The sequence below is a fragment of the Rhinoraja longicauda genome, unplaced genomic scaffold (genome assembly GCF_053455715.1).
Source record: "Rhinoraja longicauda isolate Sanriku21f unplaced genomic scaffold, sRhiLon1.1 Scf000747, whole genome shotgun sequence".
Classification (NCBI taxonomy): Eukaryota; Metazoa; Chordata; class Chondrichthyes; order Rajiformes; family Arhynchobatidae; genus Rhinoraja; species Rhinoraja longicauda.
Window position 1 is genome coordinate 6,596 of NW_027601963.1, and position 26,846 is coordinate 33,441.

Below are 26,846 nucleotides of genomic sequence, written 5' to 3' on the forward strand. Positions count from 1 at the left end.
TTGTCCACTGCCAGGGAGGGAAAGGCTGGGGATGCTTGTTCCAACAAGAGGTGTCTACGGTTAACACTATACTGGGCACGCTGACTAGAGAGCACAGACGTAGTGTGAGAAGCCCTTATTTCAGCAATGCGACAGGTGTGTTTGGCTTGATTTAGAGTCAATTCAGTGTTATGAAGTAATTCGTCTCTCACCTTGTCATTAAGCGTACCACCAACGAGTTCATCGCATAAATCTCGAAATTGACAGCGCGCAACCATGTGTTTCAAGTCACTCTATCGGCTCGCCAACTTGTTGCATACGAGCAAAAAACTTGGTACGTTCGATAATAGAGTTCGAGGGAAGGTTACACAACTGTCTAAACTTTGCAAGTAGGACAGCTGGGTCATCAATCGTTTCTGCAGGCACTTGAATCTGTCCGTCTGCACGTAAAACAGCAGGCTGAAAAGTAAAACGGTCCGCACGTTTCATTGCCTCAGGACCAGCCAGGTTTAGCAGCACGGAAGCACGAACATCTGGAGGATCGTTACGATGCGAATGTAGTGAGTGTAGTCATGCTCGAAAAGGCGCCAGCGTTCAGCAATGTCAGAGTCAAAGATCAGAGGATCAGGACGGCGAGACAAGTTTGCCACGATAGAGTTAACAGGCACATAAAACAAATGTAAAAAAACAAAACCTGAGATAAAATGAACGGAGTAGGTAAGAACCCTCTTGACACCATGTAATGTGTGGAGTCGTACACACGTCGAAAATGCAACACATTTATTAAAGTCCACTTATAGCATTGATCTGCAAGACATCACAGCGACTCACAGCTACTCCAACTGCCCTACGTAAGCAAGCTCTTGGTAATATATATCGCATATTAGGCGGGGCAACTACTAACAAGCGCTACCATTGTTTAGCAGGAAATAACCAATTTACAGGCAATAAGGTCCAATCTCCGTCCTCTTTATTCTCCCGCGGTCGGGGCAGTCGAACCATCCGCAGTCAGGGTGATCAAAGCCCCCCCGCAGCCGGTGGTTGAAACCCCCGCGTCGGGGCGATCGGAACTCCTGCGTTAGGGTGGTCAAAACTCCTGTGGCTTGGAGTCCCGGATGTCAGTCTCTAACCAGAGACCACTGGCTCCGCAATGGTAAAGTCCCGTTTCGCACGGTTGGAGCCCCAAAAACAACCCCCAACAGGGATCGCAAACTCCATGATGGTAAGTTCACAGGCTCCTGCGTTGGAGCTCTCGGTTGATCTTCAGCAAAAGCTGCCAACATCACAATGTTAGGCCGCAGTTCGGACGGAGATAAGAGACGGAAAAAATCGCATCTCCGTCGAGGTAAGAGATTTGAAAAAGTTTCCCACAACTCCCCCCCCCCCCACCATCCCCCACATAAAACAAGCTACTAAAAAAACATACATTTAACACATACAAAACAGATACACAGAAGGAAAGGACAGACAGACTGTTGGCCGGTGCAGAAGAAGTTTACCGGAAGTTTACTGGAATAGGTGGTATTAGATGTAAGGAGAGGTTGAACAAACTTGGCTTGTTTTCTCTGAAGCATCGGAGGCTAAGGGGAAACCTGATAGATAGATAGATGTATCTAAAATCATGAGAGACATAGGGTAGAGAATCAGAATGTTTTCCTCAGGGTGGAAATGTCAAGGACTAGAAGAAATGGCTTAACAGTGAGAGGAACAGAGTTTAAAGGAGATTTGCAGGACAAGTTTTTTAAAATATATAGAGTGGTGAGTGGCTTGAATGGTCTGACAGGGGTGGTGGTGGCTGATGTGATAATGGTATTTAAGAGGCTTTTGGATTGGTACAAGGATATGCAATAAATGGGCGGATATGGATCATGTCCAGGCAGAGGAAGTTAGTTTAAACAGGCATGTTTGGCATGGACATTGAAGGCCGAAGGGTCTGTTTTTGTGTTGTTCTTTTCTGTTCTAAAAGCTTTGGGTCATCCTTTCGGACTGAATGAATGTGTTCTGCAAACTGGCCAAGAATTTGCATTTAATTTCCCTGATTTAAAAAGGACCTCATCATAAGCACTAAATTGGAATAGTTTACATATGCTGCTTTACTTCTTTGCAGAACTCTTGCACTGGATTACCTGAAAATCTGTATCACTTGGGCCAAATTCCTTTTCAGCTCACTGAAAGTCACCCTTTGCCAATTAAATACATTTCCTGGTTATGTTTCAAAATTAGACTAAACTTAATTTTAATGTAATCCCTCATTCCCAAATGTCCCAGTTAAATATGATGCCATCATCTTGATGGCAATTTGGAATCGGTAATAAATGCTACCCTTGTTAATGATGCCCCATCCCCAAACACACACATCCTGTGAAATGAACAATATTTTTGTAGCAGGAAAATTGAGCCATACTGAGTAGAATCAAAGTTTTTTTAAATTGGTAAAAACCTGATGTTTTTAAGACTACGGGAAGTGAATGATTTTTCAAGAAGGAGCCAGAATTATCTGCCTCAGAAGGCAGTGGAGGCCAATTCTCTGAATGCCTTCGAGAGCTAGTTAGAGCTCTTAAGGATAGCGGAGTCAGGGGGTATGGGGAGAAGGCAGGAACGGGGTACTGATTGAGAATGATCAGCCATGATCACATTGAATGGCGGTGCTGGCTCGAAGGGCCGAATGGCCTACTCCTGCACCTATTATCTATTGAAATCAAATTGTCCAGATAGTAAGTCGCTATAAACATCTATTTAGGATAGGACATTTCGTAAGCATTGTTCATCAAAAATGTCATGGCAATTAGAACCTTGGTCAAAGAGAAAAATATTAAGAAATAATTTGGAGGTAGGGAGACACCCTAACAATATGGACATTGAATTATACAAATTTAGGTGACTAAATTGACAACCCCCCCACCCCCCTTTCCATATGCCCCACCTTGACTCAACACCCATTTTTCCATTCTACAATCAATCTGAAGAAGGGTCCCAACCCAAAACCTCACCTATCAATGTTCGCCAGAGATGCTGCCTGACCTGCTGAGTTACTCCAGCGCTTTGTCTTTTCTTTTTGAAAGCCAGCATCAGCAGTTCCTAGTGTATTTACCTCCTTATGATTGTCTACTTCACAATAGTCCCCACGCTTCATTCTAACTGGAATATGTCTTTTGGAGTGGAAAATTGGTGCCTAGGTTCTGCTGGGGGAATAAGATATCCAGGGAAGTAACAGTTTGACCCATTTGTGGCAGGAGAGGATGGGATTGCAAGAGATTATCTTGTGTAACATAGGTAACGACAGAGCAACGCTAAATGGCCTCTTAACAGAAAGTCAGATCTTCTCAACTAAACTTGACATTGTGACCTTGAAGGGACATAGTGCATCACATTAAACTTATACATTCTGCAGTTTATTCTTGATTTTTATAACATTGCAGATCATTCATTTTAGCTTGAGCAGGTTCATGGAGTGCAGAATAAACCCGTGGAATGCTGTCTCTGTGTAAGCACTTGCGCAGTTCACATTGAAGAGAACACATGTTTCGGGCTGTTATACCGCATATGATGTTCACAAGGTTCATGCAAGGTCACTGCAAGAAGAGCTCTTAAAGGATATTTATCTATGATTAATACCCTGTCTGACCTGTACTGCTTTATGTGGACAATAAACTATTTCAGGAGAAGGAACCACATTCAGATGAAGGCCATGAGGATGGTAGGCAATTTAACCTGATACGCTTTGCTGTTCTGAATCACAACTGGGTTTGACAACTGACACTAATAGCAATTATGGACCCTCATAAACGGCATTTTGTTCAAATAATATGTCTTGTTGACACTTGTCAGAATTTAACTTGTTTTTCAGCTTTCAGTCTGTAACTGAATGATCTATAAAAATCAGAGTTCTTTAAAGTGGAAAGGTCTAAAGTTCAATGCTTGCTTTGTTGAAATTGCATCATCTTTCTCTGAAATGCTTCAGCATACAGATTGTGTAATTTTCTTTATCACAAATGGAAAATGCGTTTTGCACTTTATTTGTTTATTGTTGTTTGTTGCTGAAACTTGAGTTTCTTTCATAGCCAATTAAATAAAAAAACAGCACATTTCAGAATCCTGGTTAATTCCGACAGTAAACCGTGAATTTGTTGATTATTGGCTCAAATGATACTCACGTTTTAAAAAAAGTTACAATTAGTATCAGAGCTCCTGGGTGGGGGTTCAGGTTGAAATCTTAAGAAATTTCTAATATTGATTAGTTTGAAATGGGTAAATGGGTGAATGATTTTGCCACAGTTAGTACTGCAACCATACTCTTCCAGCAACCCAGTTTCAATCCTGCTGTTGGTGTGCAGTTTGCATGATCGTCCTGTGACTGCATGCTCTGATTTCTTCCCACATTCCAAAGACTTACAAGTAGCTTAATCGCCCACTGTAAATTGCTCGTAGTGTAGGGGAGTAGTAAGTTGGTTAACATGTGATAGAATAGGTTGCGGGTATTTAGGAAGGCTAATGGAATATAGACACAAGATGCTGGAGTAACTCAGCAGGTCAGGCAGCATCTCTGGAGAGAAAGAATGGGTGACGTTTCGGGTCTGGACCCTTCTCCAGACTAGTCAGGGGAAAGGTAAACAAGAGAAATAGACAGTGATGTAGAGATATAGATCAAATGAATGAAATATATGCAGAAAAGTGACTATTACTAGGAAAGGGTTGGGCCCAAACCTCTCCTGCTTTGGTCTAGCACCCTCCTCTCTCCCCCTCACCCCCTTCCCCTCTTCCCCCCCCCCCCCACTCACACACTCCATCCCCCCCTCCTCCCCTCACCCACTCCATCCCTCCCTCAACCCCCATTGAGACGGCGGCGGCTCGACGGCGACTGTCCCCTCATTCAGCAGCAATGGTGGCTCGACGACGACGGCACCTGCTTTGAGCGGGAAGAGCCAGTGACCAATCAGTGGCGGCGGCACTCCCCCCACATGGGTCCCAGAACAGCGACCAATCAGGCGTCGAACAGGTCGGAGCCAAACAATCGACCCCACATGGGGGGGTGCGGCAGGAGCCAATCAGGACGTGCCGGACCCCATGTGGGGGGAGGTGGTAGAGCCACTCAAATGGCGATCCCAAAATGACGATCTCAAAATGGCAACCCTCCCCCAAACTCGCAGATCCGGCGACCATCTTACCATTGTGACCCAAGACGAACACGTAAGTATTAGATCAACTGACCCCAACTGGAGTGGACCCGTTGGGTTGCCATTGTGACATCGAACATGGAGGTATTATTGCGAAGGCACGGCTGATGGGCAGGGCAAGTGGAAAAGGGATTTATTAAAGTTTAAAAAGTGAATGGCTTTTAAAATATAACAACCATTTGAACTGCAGGCCAATGGTGAGTAAGGTGGGCCTAAAGTTGTTGCGCTATCGTGTACCGTTTTGGCTGTATTTTGGGTACGCACAAACAGACAGACAAATATACAAGATGAGAATTTTAGTAACATTACTAGAACAAGTGTGCCCGTTCAAAGCGGGCCCTTTGGGCCCGTCCCCACACCCCCCATTTTCTCCTTCCCCCGCCCCACTCTTACTCTCCCCACACCCTCCCCTTGGGCGGTGAGGTAGTGGTGGAGGGAGGGAGGTGTTGAGGATGGACCCGGGGGGGGGGGGGGATAGCGGGGAGATGTTCTCCAGGGTGTGGGAGAGAGGAGAGAAGCAGGGGGGGAGAGGAGAGGTGAGCCGGTGATCGCGGGCTGGCGCCGCTAACGGCGTCCATTTTTTTGTTGCGAGTGAGGAGATTCCGCGCATGCGTGCTGAGCACAGTGTGAGGAGATTCCGCGCATGCGTACTGAGCACTGCCTCACCGCAGCGCCCTCTATCGAAACCTCAATAAGGGGGGGGCATTGCATTAAAACCTGTGTAACTTAAAAAATATGCGACAGAATTAAATAAAAAAATCATTTTCCAGCATTGGCCCGCGTGGTGATTAAGGCGGTACAAAAATCGTGGCGCTACGGTTCACCGTTTTGCCGTATTCAGCCGACATCAGTGGAATATATATACAACGCTACAAGATCTGAGTTTTAGTAGTATATAGATAATAATAATAGATTAAGGAAACAGGCCATTGGTAGCTGTTTGCTAGGTGAGAATGGGAAGCTGGTGCGACATGGCTGGTTTTCATTTGAAGTGAGGTGGGGTAGAGAGGTTTGCTGTTGTTGTTAAGGGCATGTGAGATCACACCTGGCGTAATGTATATTTAAGATATCATTGGGGAGATTTCAACCAAGGTCCTCTAAGATGTTTCTTGGTCTGGAGTCATCGTTTTATTTTCCAGGAAAGATCGAACATATATAACGTCTGTACTCACTGGCGTTTAAACTATTAGAGGCAATCTTATCAAGGCATTGAAAATTCTGAGGGAGATGGATAAGTGCTAAGAGTATATTTCCCATCAGAGTCTAAGATTCAAGGGCTTGTCAGAATAAGAGGGTGCCCATTTCAAAGTGAGTTGAGGAAGAATTTCTTAAAGCACTGTGATTCTTTGGAATACTGGAATATATTCCAGGCTGGGATGAATAGATTTTTAATCAAGTCAAGTCAAGTTAAGTCTACTTTATTTGTCACATACACATACAAGATGTGCAGTGAAATGAAAGTGGCAATGCCTGCGGATTGTGCTAAAACTACAAACAGAATAGATTTTTTTTTTTTAAAGACACAACACAAAAAATAAATTAATACAGTAAATTAGACCCTGGTGATATAAGAGTTAACGGTCCTGATGGCCTGTGGTAAGAAACTCCGTCTCATCCTCTCTGTTTTCACAGCGTGACAGCGGAGGCGTTTGACTGACCGTAGCAGCTGGAACAGTCCGTTGCTGGGGTGGTAGGGGTCCCCCATAATGTGCACTCTGGATCTGCACCTCCTGATGTATAGGTCCTGCAGGGGGGCGAGTGTAGTTCCCATAGTGCGTTCAGCCGAACGCACTACTCTCCGCAGAGCTTTCCTGACCTGGGCAGAGCAGTCCCCAAACCAGATTGAGATGTTGCCAGACAAGATGCTTTCTACAGCCCCAGAGTAGAAGCTCTGAAGGATCCTCAGAGAGACGTACCAGTGTGGCAATGTGTGTTGTCCATGTCAGATCCTCTGTGATGTGGACTCCCAGGTATTTAAAGCTGCTCACCCTATCCACAGTAATCCCATTTATCTCCAGTGGCGTGTACGTCCTCTGATGTTGAAAATCAGTATGAATACAGAGATTTTTGGAGAGATGGCAGAAAAATGTGAGGAAAATTAGTTTAGCCATGATCTATTGAGTGACAGAGCAGGCTGGAGACTATTATTTTACTTATTATGGTCTTATAAGTAAATGCTTTTATATCAACAGGACGTGTTTTATTGAGACTCACTGCAGGAAAGTTGGAACAAATGGGCATTGACCAGGAGAGCCACCGTCATTCGTTACTTCAGAAAATATTGGGACTGCGAATTCGAGATGATGTTGACAGTCTTACAGCCATCTTTGAAGGTAGAAACAAATCAGAATTTTGAGCACCACTAACCTTTCTATAGTTACTACAAAAAAAAACAGCATCAACAAACGACTTGTGGGCTTCTGAATGAAGTGAAACTATTGGAGCATTTTTATGTTATGTGAAAATTTCAAAAAGTGCATTGTCTCAAAATTTTTTGACTGATGCACCTGAAAAATATTTCCCATTTCCCTTTATCAGATTGAGTAAAGTCATGTTGTTTTTTTGTTTTTAACAAACCTTTAAAATGCATATCACGGTTCCGATTTGAAAGTTATTACATTTTTTACCACTGCTTTGCAAATTGAATTCAATGGCAAACCCATGACAATTGTTTGTTTTTTGTACATTAAATTATCAAAAAGGTGAGTTATAAGGAACATTTGAAAGGGAGAGAGCAACGGCGCAGGGAGGGAGTTAAATTCTTTAAAACCTTGCTAAGTGAAAGAGTGGTTTTGGTCTCCTAATCTGAGGAAAGACATTCTAGCCTTAGAGGGAGTACAGAGAAGGTTCACCAGATTGATCCCTGGGATGGCAGGACTTTCATATGAAGAAAGACTGGATAGACTAGGCTTATACTCGCTGGAATTTAGAAGACTGAGGGGGGAATCTTATTGAAACATATAAAATTCTTAAGGGGTTGGAGAGGCTAGATGCGGGAAGATTGTTTCCAATGTTGGGGAAGTCCATAACCAGGGGTCACAGCTTAAGGATAAGGGGGAAGTCTTTTAGGACCGAGATGAGAAAACATTTCTTCACACAGAGAGTGGTGAGTCTGTGGAATTCTCTGCCACAGAAGGTAGTTGAGGCCAGTTCATTGGCTATATTTAAGAGGGAGTTTGATGTGGCCCTTATGGCTAAAGGGATCAGGGGGTATGGAGAGAAGGCAGGTACAGGTTATTGAGCTGGATGATCAGCCATGATCATATTGAATGGCGGTGCAGGCTCGAAGGGCCGAATGGCCTACTCCTGCACCTATTTTCTATGTTTCTATGTTTCCAGTGATGAAACAATTAAAATTTTGGATGACTAAGAGTTTAGATAGAATTTAGATAAGAAATTTAAATAGAGTTTAGAATTTAAATAGAGTTTAGATAAGAAATTAAGATATATCAAAGCTATGTGTTTGGAGGAGATGGCAAGAATAGACTCTTGTGCAACTCACTACATTCCGGTCGATGTAAGTGGTTACCCCATGAAGGTACTCTAGGAAGTGTTTTTTGGTTTCCCTCAAATGGGCTTTGAGTTCCATTGAAAAGATTGTCAAATAAATATCTTGAGATTGTTTTCTGTGAGTTAGTTTCTCTGTCGCTATTTCCATTCCTGTCATTCATCTAAAAAATGTTTTTGTACAATATGATCAGAAGTAAAGCATGGATTATTTTGAGTACACAACTCACATTTTATGAGGGTGCATATTCTTTCATAGCGTTTGAAGTTACTGCCTTGACCTGCATTTTACCTGCGGGAGGAATGGATTGCTATGTTAGGCTGCTTGTCTGGTTCATTTGAATTATGATGGCCAGCTGATCGTTTCCGAGATTTGGACCTGATTTGTATTTGGTGTTGCAGAAATAGGAACACTCTTGTGCATTAAAATTTTTTTAAAGAGATACTTTTTAATTACAATATGCACGGTATCACAAAATGCTGGAGTAACTCAACAGGTCAGGCAGCATCTTGGAGAGAAGGAATGGGTGATGTTTCGGGTCGAGACGTCACCCATTCCTTCTCTCCAAGATGCTGCCTGACCTGTTGAGTTACTCCAGCATTTTGTGATACCTTCGATTTGTACCAGCATCTGCAGTTATTTTCCTACACAATATCCATGGTGGTCACTCAACTATCAACTAGGAGGTTTAAAAAAATGTAGTTATGAGAGATTTTTTCTAGTTCTTTTTTTATAATTTATCAAACATTAGGTTTGATAATTAAGATTGTTGCAATTAGCTGTGATTTATTGATAGGCTAATCTTGCTTTCTTTATATATTGGATATATGTTCACACAAAGATTTTCTACTGCTGCGAACATAACTAATTTCTGGAATTGTAGCACTTAAGTGGATATATCTTAAGTGGGTATTGCAATCTGATATTGAATTAAAAACGGTGATTAATAACTTGTTTCAGAAACACTTGGCACTTGATTTCCCATGATAGTGCAATGTGCATCAAAGAACTGCTGACTTGCAGCAAAAAGAAATGCACCTCAGGGGGAGATATTTAATCACAGCTGACAGAAGGAGGACTTCGAATGTTCTGCAGCTTCTGAGGGCTTGCATTTTAAACCATAGTAATAATGCAACATATGAGTTCATATTATTGGAGGTAATGGTTATTATTAATAAAAATATGAAAATCTTTCATTTTGTGAATGTAAGTCATACTCTATTATGAATACAATAATCAACACTGATTGTTTAAAAATATCTGAATCTATTCACCCGTCTAATTTGGATCTGGCCTTCACTGTTTAAAATCACAGTGCTGCACTGCGTAATATAGAGTAATAGTTTTCTGCTGTAAGGATTTGGCATTAATTTCAATCTCAAAACTGCATTGCATCTTTACTGGCTGGTGCATTTAATCAGGAACAGTCATTTGTCTGAGTGAAAAATAAAAATGGCTGAAAAAAATCAGAAACAAAATTGAGAAAATCTAGATCATTGTGTGAATTGTCTAAGTATGAGATATAAACCATTATCTAAACCCTCATCAAAAACCACAACCCTTTTAAAACAGAAATTTGAGATTCTTTTATTTTCTTATACTCTACATTCACTAATTCATTTGTGAAAGCCATTTCATGCGCAGGAATCTGGTCCCAGCTCGGATTCCCTGGATTGTTTTCATTCCTCCATCTCATTAAATATCCTACAGTTTAATGATAAGATCAATTAAAATCACACTGAAGAGGTGTAACTAGTTTTAATCAGTGAAAATTAATTTACAACCAATTTGTAAAGCATTCACGATTGCTCATTCCAAATCGCATTTCTCTATTTTGTGGCTCATGAAGGAAAACACGCACACATTCTCCTGAACTTTCGACTCCTTTGGCATAATGTCCATATTGATATTCATATTTCACTATCTCGTGCCACTTTCTGCTTTCTGCAGTGACTGTTCCCTCCGCAACATTCTGGTTCACTCATCCGTTCGCATCTAACCCACCCCCTCCCCACGTACTTTCCCTTGCAACCGCAGGAGATGCAACACCTGCCCCTATACCACCTCCATTGACACCATCCAGGGATGCTGTCTGTCCTTTTGAGTGAGGCAGAGGTTCACATGCACTTCCTCCAACTTCATCTACTGTATCCGTTGTTCTCGGTGTGGACTATATATCGGCGAGATCAAGTGCAGACTGGGCGATCGTTTTACTGAACACCTACACTCGGTCCACCTTGGCCAACGCGATCTCCCCGTTGCCAAACATTTTAACTCTCTTTCCCATTCCCACATTGACCTTTCTGTCCTGGGCCACCTCCACAGTCAGAGTGAGGCCGAATGCAAATTGGAGGAACAACACCTATTTTGCTTGGGCAGCTTACAACCCAGCGGTATGAATATTGATTTCTCCAATTTCAAGTAACTCTGGCATATCCTCTCCCTCCGTCCTTCCCCATCCTAGTCGTCTTGCTAGTTTCACTGTTCGTATCCCTTCGCTAGCACCTCTTCCACAGCCACCAATGAACCATTGTGGGCTCCACCTTTCCTGAGTCATCAGTACCAGCTCTGATTTGTCTGAGGAAGGGTCTCGACCCAAAACGTCACCCATTCCCTCTCTCCTAGATGCTGCCTGAGCTGCTGAGTTACTCCAGCATTTTGTGATAGCTCTGATTTGTTCTGTACCTTTTCATAACCTCTAGTTTCCCTCTTCCCTGAATCTATCTGAAGAAGGGTTTCGGCCCAAATTGTCACCTATTCCTTTTCTCCAGAGATGCTGCCTGACCCCCTGAGTTACTCCAGCATTTTGTGTCTATCCACCATGTCCTTAATGATAGTGCATATTACAGCTCTGATGCTTAAGTCTCAATGTAAAAGAACTGATTCGAAACTGAGTGTATTGGCTCATCACATCATTTGCCTGACAATCTTTAGCAATATTACTGCTGCATCTCCATAGCTATTTTTTGTTATTCCAGATTATCATGGTTTTCCGTCTGTCATACCCCTGACAAACGTCTTGTTCACATCCAACACTGAAATTGAGAGTCTTATGGAAGGTGTTTTAATCAACAAAATAAATAAACTATCTGATTAAGTGATACAATCTACTTCATCTCCCTAGTTTGCTCTTTCCTTTGGAACTAAAGAATGATGTAAAAGGAATGTGGGTGGAAATATGGCATTTATTTCCCATTTTCTGAACACCTACATCCCATACTAGAGAATTACTTTAGCACTTTAAGTAAATCATTGTTGCAGATGAGATTTTCTTGTTGCAGATGAGATTTTCTTTCAAATTCCAGTTATGCCGCAGTGATTTCATTGGTTTCCGTTGTACGTGCCAGTTTCTCCAACCCATAAGTGATGATCTGGAGATGCAATGTGATTTTTTTGTTTTTGTCAAAACAACATATAAGAATTGTGTGGGAAGAAACTGCTGGTTTAAACTGAAGATAGACACAAAAAGCTGGAGTAATTCAGCGGGTCAGGCAGCATCTCTGGAGAAAAGGAATAGGTGACATTTCGGGTCGGAACCCTTTTGCAGACTGAGAGTCAGGGGAAAGGCATTCCCCTGACTCTCCGTCTGAAGAAGGGTCTCGACCCGAAACGTCATCTATTCCCTTTCTCCAGAGATGCTACCTGACCCACTGAGTTACTCTAGCTTTGTGTGCCTATCTTCCTGTACATTGAATTAATTACTTGATCTTGCTCAATATACCTGTTCCAGAACATGAGATGGTTCCTGCGCATAGAGGTCAGGTTGATGGCTGCAGTAACCTATTTTAATGCTATTAGATGTCCTATTTTTGCTGCCCTACCACAGTCCATAAATGCATCAGAGACTCTTGATGAGGCTTTAAGGTACTTATGAGTTGCCATTTGAATCATTCTTTTACTTGTCTTCCACCTTCACCAATCTTCTACTTTTTTAAATGCTCAACAACATTTCAGAAAAAAACAACTGCAGCAGTTTGTGTCTGTCCCAGCAGTGGCAGTCCTATAAAGAAAATTATCATTGCAAACACCATACTCTGGGTATATGATTAGGCCTCTTAGGAGAATACACCAAAGTAAATGATGGAGACAGATACAATTACGACATTTAAAAATAACAATTGGGCATCGACATGGATAGGAAAGTTTTGGAGGAGTATGAGATTGTGCAGGCAAGTGGGACTAGCTCAGTTAAACAACTTGATTGACATGGACAAGCTGGGCTGAAGGGCCTGTTTCTTTGCCATTTAGCTGTGACTGTCATTTCCCTCTTCCCAAGTTGACAAAGGCGGCTGTGTTTGCGAGTAAAAATAACACTGCAAAATAGAATTTCAATGAATTGTTTTCTCAAGCAATTAGAATGCAGGGGTGGGGGAGAGTCTGGGGCATTGAAAGTGGATATAATGTTTTAGATGAATGTAAAGAGCTGGGTGGATACACTTTTCTGATGGCCTGGGAATGATATGCAAAGGAGACCAGGTAACTGGAATCTAAAGTTACAGCATGAATGTTATTTCATACTCAGTACATTGAAATCACCATTGACAGAAGAGGAATTGTGACTTGAAGTAATGTGGTGCTGCATTATTGGGCAAGAATTTGCTCGGAAATATCAATACTGTTGGCATCCACAACTCTCCCCACATACCCCCAAAAGTCTGTTTTTGTAATTTTTAATGGTTCAGAATGTCAGGTACATTCTGAAGCATTCAAAATCCATGACAGCTCTTACAACTGAAAGAATCTGAGGTTTCTTTTTTGCCAAATGTCAGGTTTTGACAACTGTTTTGAGGGCAGGGTTTGTTCTGACCCACTCTTGTAGTGGCATTATGTGAAGCAATTCCCTACCATTGTTCAGAGTTTCATTATCTATGACGGACCTTATTTATCAGTAATTAGGCTCTAGGAAATCTGCAAAAGCCAAATATGAGGTTTCTCCACATATTAGTATTATGGCACTGGCAGCAGGTATCTGTCTGAATATATTGTGACATCATGAATTCATTTAACTGTAGATTGCTACTGTACATAGTCATACAGCACAGAAACATTGCCTTGGGCCCAATTTGTCCATACCGACCAAGGTGCTCCATCTAAGCTAGTCTAATTTGGCATGTTTGGCCCAAATCACATTTGTGCAGATTTGTTAAATATAATTTATGTTTGTAAAAAAATGACATCCTTCAACAAAATAATATAATGGTTATTGGGAAATCTGTTGATTTGGTGCACCGTTGTGGCAATAAAAGCAAATCTTCTATCTGACCTCATGGAGTGCATGTAGATGATAACACCTATGCATGAAGCTGTACTTTGAGTTATTCAATTAATAACTGTACTGTATGAATTGGATATTTTCTCATTTGTAGCACACTATTGAACTCTGCGCTTGAGCAATGTTTTTTAGCTTTGCTAAAAGTCATCAATAATGGCATGTGCGAAATAAGCTGTAATGACTTAAATATACTGTCATAAGCACTTGTGTTTTCCATAAAACCTGTAAGGGTTTGTTGCCTAGTCCTATTAAAATAAGTATGAATGTTAAATTGGAACATTTTTGAAGAATATCAGTTTTAATGAAGCTTCTGATTTGAGAACGAAATTTGGAATTTTTCTTGTTGCTGCTGCTAATTAAAAAATTTAAAGATAATTTATTTTAAAATACTAAACTTCAGTGAATTACATGGAAATATAGGGGACTCTATCAAGAGTTGTTATCCCTATGCACAGTGATTTTAACTTGACATTTAATTATTTTACTAAATATAGAAATGTCATTTGAATATGTTTTAATGACACTTAATAACTGGAAATAATTTTTAATACTTTCATTTTCAAGCAGGATTTACTTGCAATAATTTCTATCAGTTCAAAAAAAGCAATGTTACCTTTTTGAATGGCTTGGAATTGTGCACGCTATCACTGTTAATACAGTTCTGTATTCTGTAGATTCTGAATACTGGAATATTTTATGTTTCTTATTGAGGAATATGTTGTAAACTGCTGCTAATTCAATTAGATGCAGCCTTCCTTGAAATTGTAGCCATTGTAAAACAAATATAAAATACATGTTTTTTAACAAGAAAGCTTTGGTGATCACGTGGATATACTATTAATTCTGGTATCACAACATTTTGCTTAATCTCAGCTGATCAGAATTCCAGTTGCTCTTTGCTATCATGTGGAGCGATCAAATTGACTGGAGTTTATCATTGGTAGGAATCTTGAAAGAAGCCAGGGATGAATTGTCTCCTTAGTTCTTAATGCAAATTGTAATAAATGCTTCAAATTTGTGTTTTGCATTTGTATACTGTCATTAAGAATTAGCTATGATCATGGAGCTTCCTTGTACTAGTTGTTAAATTGTCAATCTTTATTCTAGTGTTGGAATTTAAGAGCCTTACTCTGATCTGCTGATTGTAGATCAATTTAATTATACTCATAACATGCAGATTAAATTCAGCCTGTTGTATGTAGGTTTGTCAGGTTGGCATCTTGTGCTCCTTCCTCTGCAGTCTTCAAGGAAAAAAACAAGTCATACCTCACAGGAAGATGATAGTGGATGTTGGAGGTTGTCGACATTGGAGGTCAATTGCCTAGCTAATCACTGCAGGATTTCCTTCAGGCAGGGTCCAACCATCTTCAGTTGCTGCATTAATTTTCTATTATTCCATTCTGTTCACAATGCCTCAGCAAATGTGCCAAGTTACATTTGTCACAAAATACCAGACAATGGCTGAGCACAAGAGAGAGTCCGACCTGCACCTCTGACCTTAACTTTGCCCTTTCCCAACACACTGTCCTATACCTAATTAATGTTCCGGGGTCACCACTGACAAGAAATTCTCATGGACCAATCAATAAAATCTGCAGCAATGTGAGCAGGTCATACGTAATGAGCGACTTGGCTTCTGACACCCCACAGGCTTCCCAGCTTCTCCGAAACAGCATTGTAGAAGGAGCAAATACACAAAGTGCTGGAATAACTCAGCGAGTCAGGCAATTTCTGTGGATGAAATGGATTAATCTGCAGAGGGAATGACCTTTCGGGTCTGGACCCTTCATCACACTGATTGTGGTAGGGGAGGAGAAAACTGGGAGAGAGTGGTAGGACAAAGCCTGGAAATTGAAAGGTGGATACAGGTGAGGGGGGTTGATGGGCAGATGGTGGAGTCGAGACGACAAAGGCTGGAGATGATAAGGAGACCCAGGATGTCAGATAAGGATAGAGAAGAGGAATGAAATGTCAAGCCAAAGGAGGGATAGAGGTGGAAGGGGTGGGTGGGGGAGAAGAGGAAAAGGGTGGAATTGTGGGAGAAATGGATGCACGCAGGAAAGACTGTGGGGGGTGGTCTCATTTAAAATTGGAGAGCTCCACGTTCATACAAGTGGGTTGTAAGCTACCCAAACAGAATGAGGTGCTGTTCATCCAGTTTATTCCACCACTTTGTGTTTTGCTTGAGATTCAGCATTTGCAGTTCTTTGTGTCAGCATTGCAAAAGGACTCGAGGCAGTAGCTTGCCACCACCTCCTGGGAGATAACTGAATGGGTTATTCCACCTTATCACTGCTTTTGTATTCTATGCCAATGCTAATAAAGAAAACAACATCTTGAATATTTAATCATATTCAATTGTAATCTAAATCATATTGCAATCTTGAAGGATCCTTCACACCACTTGGAATCATCCCATTTATTGCACATTTCCTTCCCTCATCCATTTCTCCAAACATATTGTAAATGTTTGTCTTTGATGTAGAAGAAAACAATAGAGCCCATAAGGTGTATACTGGCTCGGAGAGCAATCTCATTAATTCCTTCTTCCCCACAATCCATTCTCTCCTACCTTCAACATGCATCGATCCCTCCATGACACTCCTGATTTTCCTTCCACCTACCTGCAATAGGGATAATTTGTACTATTTGATTAACCCAGTGATCAAATCCTTCTACCAAACACTCCCCAGTAAATGGTAGAACCCTGGGGTGTGTGGTAGAGCAAAGGGATCTAGGAATGGATGTACATGGTTCCTTGACAATGCTGTAACAGGTAGATAGGGTGTTCAGGAAGTATTTTGGTATATTGCTCAGCAAGGGTATTGAGTACTGAAGTTGGGATGTTTCATTACAGTTGTACAATATGATGGTGAGGTTGCATTCGAAGTATTATGTTCAGTTTTGGTCACCCTACTATTGGAAGGATATTGTTAAGCCTGAAAGAATGCAGTAAAGATTCACAAGGATGTTGCCAGGACTTGAGGACCTGAGCTTTTGGGGGAGGTTGGGCAGGCCAAGACTATTTTCCTTGAGCGCAAGAGGATGAGGGGTGATCTTGTTGAAATGTATAAGATCATGAGAGGAATAGATAAGGTAAATTTACCTGGAGTAGGGGACTCAAGAACCAGGGTTCGTGGGTTTAATGTGAGAGAGGAAAGATTTAATGAACCCAAGGGGCAACTTTTTCACGGGGTGGTGAGTTTATGGAACAAGGTGCCAGAGGAGGTAGTTGATTTAAAAGACATTTTGACTGGTTCATGAATAGCAAAGGTTTAGTGGGATATGAGCCAGATGTGGGCAGATGGGACTAGTATAGATGGAGCACCTTGGTCAGCATGGGAAAGTTGGGCATGGGTCTGTTTTCATGCTTTATGACTGATTCTGTAACTGTTTTGTGGGAGGAAACGAGAATGTAAGGGAAATAAATGCAGACACAGAAAGAATATGCAAATGCCACACAAAGCACAAGAGGACGGTCTTGAACTTGGATTACTGGAGGTCTTAGACAAGTACACTGACTTTCCTTGACAATGAAATTCACCATCACCTTCAATGCATCAGCAAAGCCTTTGGCTGATTGAGGTTATTTAAGGATAAATATCTCAGACCTATCAGAAAATATATGGGCTCCGGAGGAGAAGTGATTCCTTCCGAAATGCTTCTTAGTGCTGAAGTACTGACAGCAGCACCTGATGGCATTGGAAAAATAGCACAGACACTGTCCAATCTCCAAATTCACTGGAAGGATAAGGGCAGTGTTAATGGGCCAAATGAGAAAAAGTTACAGGGAAACAAGTGGGATAAATGGGATTGTTCTGAGAAGTTGAATGGCCTCGTATGTCGCAAGGAAATGTGAAAATACATTTTCCTTTGCAGATAAGTGGTTCCTGAAATGTGGTAAGTGGTATTTGTTTTCTAGGGTCTTGTTGAGAACATTTATTTTTGGAGGGCATGGTAGTGCAGTAAGTTAAGAGAGGACACTGGTCTGGTGGATGTTGTTTAATCCCCATCCTCTCCTGTAATTTGGATGAATGAATTGACAAGGTCTAGGAATTCTGCTTTCAATTGCACACATATAAAAATATCTGCATTCTGCAGCTCATCTACTGAGGTTCAGGGGACCATGGCTCAGGAGTATGTCATAGGTTGAACAGTTTCCCCAATATATCTGAAGAGTAACACCACACCTATGGTAGTTTACTTAAACATGGTATGATTACAGCCAGAGGCTGGGCCCAGTAATTGGCTAGACTCAGGATCTGGTAACTAGGTGGGAAGCAAGGAGGTATGCGTGGCGTGCATGTTCTTATTTGTTCCCAAGACCCAACTTTTGCATCATTGGTGTATCTTTGAATCTGATGTTAGAATTGAAAATGGATCCAACTCCTTGATCCCATAAAGATCCTCTTTTCCTTTGTCCTTTGTATGTTCTGCTTTCATAAAACATGCCTGAAGTTTTTGTAAGACACTTGAATATTTGTGAAGATCATAGCACCGTTTAGTTATTTTTACAATCTAAGGAGATGCTTAAAAATGTAAGAAAACTCTTAACTGCATTCTTTTTATCTAATGACTCCTTCAAAAATCATCTTTAATTTTGTTGAAAAATGGTTATTCAACAAATTTTTGTTGTCTTTCATTGAGCAACTTATGCTTTAGTTGCTGTTTTCTCATCTCCAAGGATGTTAGATGATTGCTGTCAACCTCGACTTTCAGAAAGCCTTCGACAAGGTCCCACATAGGAGATTAGTGGGCAAAATTAGAGCACATGGTATTGGGGGTAGGGTACTGACATGGATAGAAAATTGGTTGACAGACAGAAAGCAAAGAGTGGGGATAAATGGGTCCCTTTCGGAATGGCAGGCAGTGACCAGTGGGGTACCGCAAGGTTCGGTGCTGGGACCCCAGCTATTTACGATATACATTAATGACTTAGATGAAGGGATTAAAAGTACCATTAGCAAATTTGCAGATGATACTAAGCTGGGGGGTAGTGTGAATTGTGAGGAAGATGCAATAAGGCTGCAGGGTGACTTGGACAGGTTGTGTGAGTGGGCGGATACATGGCAGATGCAGTTTAATGTAGATAAGTGTGAGGTTATTCACTTTGGAAGTAAGAATAGAAAGGCAGATTATTATCTGAATGGTGTCAAGTTAGGAAGAGGGGATGTTCAACGAGATCTGGGTGTCCTAGTGCATCAGTCACTGAAAGAAAGCATGCAGGTACAGCAGGCAGTGAAGAAAGCCAATGGAATGTTGGCCTTCATAACAAGAGGAGTTGAGTATAGGAACAAAGAGGTCCTTCTACAGTTGTACCGGGCCCTGGTGAGACCGCACCTGGAGTACTGTGTGCAGTTTTGGTCTCCAAATTGGAGGAAGGATATTCTTGCTATTGAGGGCATGCAGCGTAGGTTCACTAGGTTAATTCCCGGAATGGCGGGACTGTCGTATGTTGAAAGGCTGGAGCAATTAGGCTTGTATACACTGGAATTTAGAAGGATGAGGGGGGATCTTATTGAAACATATAAGATAATTAGGGGATTGGACACATTAGAGGCAGGAAACATGTTCCCAATGTTGGGGGAGTCCAGAACAAGGGGCCACAGTTTAAGAATAAGGGGTAGGCCATTTAGAACGGAGATGAGGAAGAACTTTTTCAGTCAGAGAGTGGTGAAGGTGTGGAATTCTCTGCCTCAGAAGGCAGTGGAGGCCAGTTCGTTGGATGCTTTCAAGAGAGAGCTGGATAGAGCTCTTAAGGATAGCGGAGTGAGGGGGTATGGGGAGAAGGCAGGAACGGGGTACTGATTGGGAGTGATCAGCCATGATCGCATTGAATGGCGGTGCTGGCTCGAAGGGCTGAATGGCCTACTCCTGCACCTATTGTCTATTGTCTAACGTGCGTTAGACAAAACCTTGTTCTGAAAAATAACTTTACCTCATCCTGCTTCAATGTTTTCATCCTTTCCTTTAAAAGCTAATGATAGGATTTGAGATATAATTGAGTCTCAACAAACCAAGAAAATAGGAATCTTAATTTTATGAAGCCTTGTCTATAAAATGCTTGCATTATATTAATGTTCATGGAAAGTCCTTTGTGTACAATGAGGACAATGTGTGTTATATGTTGGAGCATAAAATTTTGTGAAGATAAATTTTTCGTGGAAGTATACTAAAAAATGACTTTAGTTAGAGGGAAACTGTTCACATTAGCGAGGAATCTGGGAACAGAGGACTGAGATTTATAATAATTGACAAAAGACCAGATGGACTTGACAAGAAACGTCAGTGCAGTGAGCAGTTATGATCAAGAATATACTGCTTTGAACATGTGGTGGAGGCAAATTCAATTGTATTTATAAAATATTTGAAGATTTTAAAAATGTGTAAGTTTCGTTTAGAGATACAGTGTGGAAATAAGTCCTTGGCCTACCGAGTCAGTGCCGACCATTGATTACCGGTACACTAGTTCTATTCTACGCACTATGGACAATTTACAGAAGCCAATTAACCTACAAACCTGCATGTCTTTGGATTGTGGAGGAAATTGGAGCACCTGGAGAAAATCCACATGGTCACTGGGAGAATGTACAAACTCCGTATAGACAGCACCTGTGGTCAGGATCAAACCCGAGTCTCTAGTTCTGTAAGGCAGCAACTCTACCACGGCGCACGGTCATGGGGAATAGGACCAACTAGTTTACTCATCAAGAGCTAGGCCAACAAGGCATATGATGTTCTCCTCGGTATGATCTGGAAAATATGAGCACAATTTAGGCTGACAATTCATTGCAATATTGGGAATGCACTATATTTTTGGAGGATCTGACCAAGCCATTTAAATTAAAAAATGTACATTTAATGTACCCCACATCATTCAAGACTCAAGACTGCAGGAAACTAATTATACTTGCTAAACTCGCCATAGCCATTATACACAGAAGCCACACCATTATTTCAAACTTCACACCATTGTTTCAGAAGCATGACCTCCAGCCTTGATGGAAGCTTTTAAATCAGGCGGGTCACTTTGGAGCAGATTCGCCCTTGGAAATGATGAGAGCAGGGTTAATGCAACTCTATCCAGTGGGTTTTAATACTGTTGAAAGTGGGCACATGGGACAAGGATTGCTGCGGTCTTTTTATTCCCATTTCCCTGCCTGTCAATCAACACGAAAGGAAAAAGGACTTGTTTGTCAGGTGAAGATATTGGAATCCTCTTTAGTGGTTCAAGACTGACAGATTTCATGCCATGCACTGGATATGACAGCCCCTTTCCCACTCCTTGATAAAGGCCTGCTCTTTCACGCCAGGCCTGTGGGACACGTGCGCCACAGAATTGGAGCAATGAGGTCTGTTGTGCTCTCCACTGGAAGTGATGTTGCTGTGACTTGTCCAGGGACTTCCATTTGGAAATGTAACATGCAAAGTTGTCATTTAATTTCATAATTTTCTATCACACTATTGCATGGCACATCAATTTTGTAACCACTATCTTTTATGTGAAGTTGTAACCCAAATCTTTAATTTGCCTTTCAGATGGACATTGAAGAGCTCCTGTCTGAAATTTCCTCAGGTATTCTGGTCAATATTTCATCCCAAATCCACAACACAAAATGGATCATTTGACAAATCATCTGATTTGTTGTTTATACCATATATTTTTGGAAAAGTTAGATTCCAAATGGCATAAAAAGCACTAATTACCGCTTTTTAGAAATAATTAATCAGTTACAAACACTTTGGGGTTTCACAAGTAGTCCTTTTATTGGAAACTTTTTAAATACTGCTTCTTTCTTTTCAGTTTTTTAGTCTAATTCAAAATACAATTTCTACTTGGATATTTTTATAAGAAAAGTATACACTTTGTCAGAATGTAATGGGCAAAAAATTGCAAGGAATGCAGGCTGAATTTTCCTGTGCTGCTCATCTTAAATCTGGGAACCATTTCTAGACCTCCTTTACAGTACAATATCGAAATCCATTTGAAGAAACATTGCCAAAATTGTATAATTTAATAATAGTGTAAATGGCAATAAGGAGGTCATAATAATTATTTTGGTGACCTTACAGTTTAAACAGGTTGTTCAGCAGATTACAATTGTTCTCTACCCATCATTGATTCCGTATCACCTCTCATTTATTCGGATTAATAGAGCTGAGTTAATGATCAAATTGACAGGAATTGCTCATGTTTTTTTGCCTAATTAAACGGAAAAAATATACTTTTGCCATCTTTGATCAATCACACAACTTTTTTTTACTTAAACTTTTAAGAGGCTTGTAAGGAAGAAAATACCCAGCTGAGCAGAATATACATACTGAATACATCAATACAAGTGCACACTACTACACATAGATGAAAGCAGAAATATTGGAGATACTTGTTTGGTCAGGAAATACATGTGAAACGGGGAACAGAATTATGAAAGATTATTGAAGTGTAAACTGTGTCTTGCACAAATATAGTCTGACGTATTGAGTAATTCAAAACTTATTTGATTGACACTGTAAACATTTCAGCACTGTTGATTAAGATGACTTTTAAATGTTCTAAATTGTACCAATTTTTAACAACCTTTCTGGCGCTCAAAACATTTCTGAAGGAAAGCTGTTTCTTCAGAATAATATTTCAAACTTTTGTAATTTTTTTATTTTACAATATTTCAATGCTCCCTTTAAGTGAATGGTTCATTTTTAATTTACTTTCTGTAATGATTTAAAATCATGAATAAATATTGTTTTCTATCCTGGACTGATTTCTGAGAATTTTTCAATACAGCTGCATTGGCTCCAGTAAATAAACGATATTCCCAGCGCCTAGCTTGTAACATATTGAAGATAGGCACAAAATGCTGGAGAAACTCAGCGGGTCAGGCAACACATCTGGGGAAAATGTATAGGTGACTTTTTGGGTCAGAACCCTTCAGACTGAGAACATATTTTCAGCTTTCTTCCAAGTCCCTTCATTGCTGATTAGATAATCCAGCTGTGAGTATTGAACATAGCGAAGAGCCTCTGTAGAACTCCACAGACTGAAACACCGAACACGACTCACTGGACCCATCTGTATATATTTGAATAGAGTTTGCCACCTTGAAATTGATTTATCCTGCTCCTTCAAATCTTTAAGAAATATTATCTGATGTTTCTGACTATTGAATTAAAAGTATCTATTTGTTAGATCACATCTATTAGTTATCAATTGTTCATAATAAATATATCGGAATATATGAAGTATGAATGTTTAATGACAAAAACTTACAGTCGGGTGGCTTCATATATTTTCTCTACTTCAGTATGCAGTTGGAGAGCAGAGAACTGGAGCAGCTTTTACAAGAAAAGATTAATGGAAATAATTTATATTCTGGCTAACAATAGGTTCTTAAATAGATTTGAGTAACTTTTTCCCCATTAAGGGAAACTTTCAAAGGCAGCTAATCTTGTGGCTAAAAACTGAACGAGGTGGCATTGTTTACAGAAGATGCTATCTAATTTTCTACAAGAATTTCCTTTGTGAGATGAGATGAATTACATTTAAATGCTATCACATTCCTTCTCATTTATCAACAGATGTAAGATGTTTGTCATTGTCATATAGTTTATTTTTAGCTGAAGAATTCAATAAAAATAAATAAGGCACAGCAAAGAGGTTAGGTTTATCAGCATTGTGTCATAGTAAGACAATACATTTGGCATCTTCTGCTACTGATGTACATTGTTTAATGAGGTTGGGAACAATGATACAAAAAAAGGTGTATTCTTTTACTTAGATTTGTCATCAGCACATGAAGATCAGCCATGTGGACCTCAGTGTATGCTGTGCTCACCACCATTGTTCAGATCACCGATCTCATTGGAACTCCATTGGAAATTTATCAGGGACTCTAAATCCAAGGTGTGCAATGAAATGGTTTACAGTAAGTGCTGGTAAAATTACCAGCATGCAGTGTAGTGTGCAATTTGGCTAATGTAATTTGGGATAGGGATATAGCATGAAAACAGGCCCTTTGGCCCACGAACTGCACACCAACCATTGGTCACCTGCTCACACTAGTTCCATGTTTTCCCATCTTCTCATCCACTTCCTACACACTAAGGGCAATTTAATTTAGTTTAGTTTAGAGATACAGTGTGGAAACAGGCCCTTCGGCCCACCGAGCCTGCGCCGATTAGTGCTCCCCGCCAGGGCCGGATTAAGCTAATGCAGGGCCCGTAACATATGTTATAAAGGAGCCCTAAATACGGGACAAGGTGATGTCACAGTCCGCGCCCCATGTGCCCTCACCCAGCCAGTGGTCATGTCCTCCCACTCCACCAATGGTAGCCGCCCGGGCCGGGAGGCGGGTTGCTATGCTACCTCCATTCAGCGACGCCCGGGCCTACAGTGTCTGGAGGTAGACACAAAATACTGGAGTAACTCAGCGGGTCAGGCAGCATCTCGGGAGAGAAGGAATGGGTGACGTTTCGGGTCGAGACCCTTCCGAAGGGAGACCCCCTGAGTTACTCCAGCATTTTGTGTCTTCCTTTGATTTAAACCAGAATGTGCAGGGTTTTGTTTCCTACCCTTCCGAAGTGCCTTGACCTGAAACGTCATCCATCTTCTGGCTGAACCTCTTGGGGGCGTGTTTGCCGGCTCCATAGCGAAGGGAGAGCCAGGCCTGGTGCCGGGGAAAGCAACCGGAGCCAGGGCCTGGACGTGACCGGCTAACCATGAACCTGAGGTGGGCCAGGGGGAAAGGCGGCAGCAGTGGCGGTGAGGCTGGGTGGAGGCCGAGACCTAGGCCTGGCGGTGGGCCTGCCCTTGGCTCCCCCGTCCACCCTCTTCTCCCCGGCTGGCTCAGCGCCTTCCCCACGTCGCCCAGCGGCATCGACGCAGCAACATGCTCTGGCACCCCGAGGGCCGTTGGTGGGAGAGCCGCCGCCATCTATCCACCGCACTGAACATCCCCGCACTGGGATGGGACAGGACTCTTCCTTCCCCTCCCCCCACCCCTGCTCCACCAATGGCGGCCACCCGGGCCGAATTGTTACGCAACCTCCGATAGCCCCAATACGGGGTAAGCCAATTTAGCCCAAAATACAGGATGTCCCGGCTAATACGGAACAGTTGGCAACCCTAGTTAGCCTACACTGTCTGGTTCTACAGCGGCTAAACGTTTCTCTTATGTCCGATTGGGTGTTTCCAGCATTTTTTACATTTTTATTTCATATTTCAAGCATCTTAGCTTTTAATGCATTTCAATTTCAAATTTGAATCAGTGTACAAAACATGACAAAGTTACAAAGCACGGCGGCTCCTCCTTTTGTTTCTCCCCCCCCCCCCCCCCCCCCCCCCACAGCGATCCCCCACGCCGGGTCTTCCATTGTTCTTGCCCTCCCTCCCCTCATGGTGGTCCTCCACGCCCTCATCGACCATTGACCCGCGAGGCATCGCTGCAGCCACGGCCCCATGGTCGCGAGGCTTCACCGCTGCCGCCGCCGAGGCCTCACCGCTATCGACGTCCCACTTCACGCTTCTGTGGTGTCGACCCAAGTCTGGGCTCCATTGGCTGCTTCGTTCGACCCGGGCTTCTACGCAGCGATTCAGGAGGCATCGAGACCATGGCAACGCGATGAAGGCCTCCGGCCACGTTCCCAGTCCACAGCCGAAGCCCGTTGGGAAGTTATGCGTCGGAAGAAGCTGCAGAGGCTGATTTGGACCGAAGATAAACACAGAATGCTGGAGAAACTCAGCGGGATCTCTGGAGCGAAGGAATAGGTGATGTTTCGTATCGAAACCATTCTTCAAACCAGTGGTGCCAGAGCCGCGCCCCGGTGAGCTCTGGTAGCACTGTACCCCTGGTTGGGGGGGGGGGGGGTGAGGGTCTGTGCCTCGGGATTGGCGGTTGGGTGGTGACGCTCTGGCTGCCCTTTGGTCCGCGCAGCCCCGTCGCCAACACAGTCTAACCGCAGCATTGGCAACACATTCTAACCATGGCGGTTGGGGAGCGTAGGGCCCGTAGGGCGCAGGGCCCGTAGTAAATCGCAGGGCCCGTAGTAAATGCTACATTTGCTACTATGTTTATCCAGCCCTGCTCCCCGCATATTAACACTATCCTACACCCACTCCTATACGCACTAGGGACAATTTTTGCATTTACCAATCCAATTAACCTACAAACCTGTACGTGAGGGAAGGGATGAGATAACCAAGGATTTGCAGAGGGAGCACTCTCTGCGTAAGGCGGAAAGGTGTGGAGATGGGAAGGTGTGACTAGTGGTGGGATCATGTTGGGGGTGACGGAAATATTGGAGGATGATGTTTCTGGGGAGGCTGGTGACGTGAAAGGTGAGGCCCAGGGGAATTCTGTCCTTGTTGTATCTGGAGGGAGGGGGAGTGAAACCAGAATTATGGGACACAAAGGAGATACACATGAGGGACCCATCTACGACAGTAAGGGTCATTCACCAAAGAATGAGGACATCTCTGATGTCTATGGAAAACTTCATCTTGATGGAAACAATTCAAGGAATGGGAGAGATGTAACTTGCAAATATATGGTGAACCCTTTCAAACATCATGAGCAGGTAAGGATTTTAGATTCTATATTTGAAGTTTAGAAGAATGAGGGGTGACGCAGATAAAATCCTTAAGAGGCAAGGTGTTAGAAATTGAGATTAGATTTTTTTTAGATTTAGAGATACAGCGCGAAAACAGGCCCTTCGGCCCACCGAGTCCGCGCCACCCAGCGATCCCCGCACACTAACACTATCCTACGTACACTAGGGACAATCTTTACATATTACCCAGTCAATTAACCTACATACCTGTACGTCTTTGGAGTGTGGGAGGAAACCGAAGTTCTCGGAGAAAACCCACGCAGGTCACGGGGAGAACGTACAAACTCCGTACAGACGGCGCCCGTAGTCA

The 26,846-nt window shown here is 42.2% G+C and overlaps 1 long non-coding RNA gene across 1 annotated transcript; it reads left to right on the forward strand.

Annotated features, from left to right (window-relative positions):
* The first annotated feature begins 3,552 nt into the window (after positions 1-3,552).
* LOC144591236 (uncharacterized) lies at positions 3,553-22,686 on the forward strand. The gene is made up of 3 exons (XR_013546742.1): positions 3,553-3,676; positions 7,346-7,486; positions 21,473-22,686. It is a non-coding gene; the product is annotated as an uncharacterized LOC144591236 (long non-coding RNA).
* Positions 22,687-26,846: the final 4,160 nt, after the last annotated feature.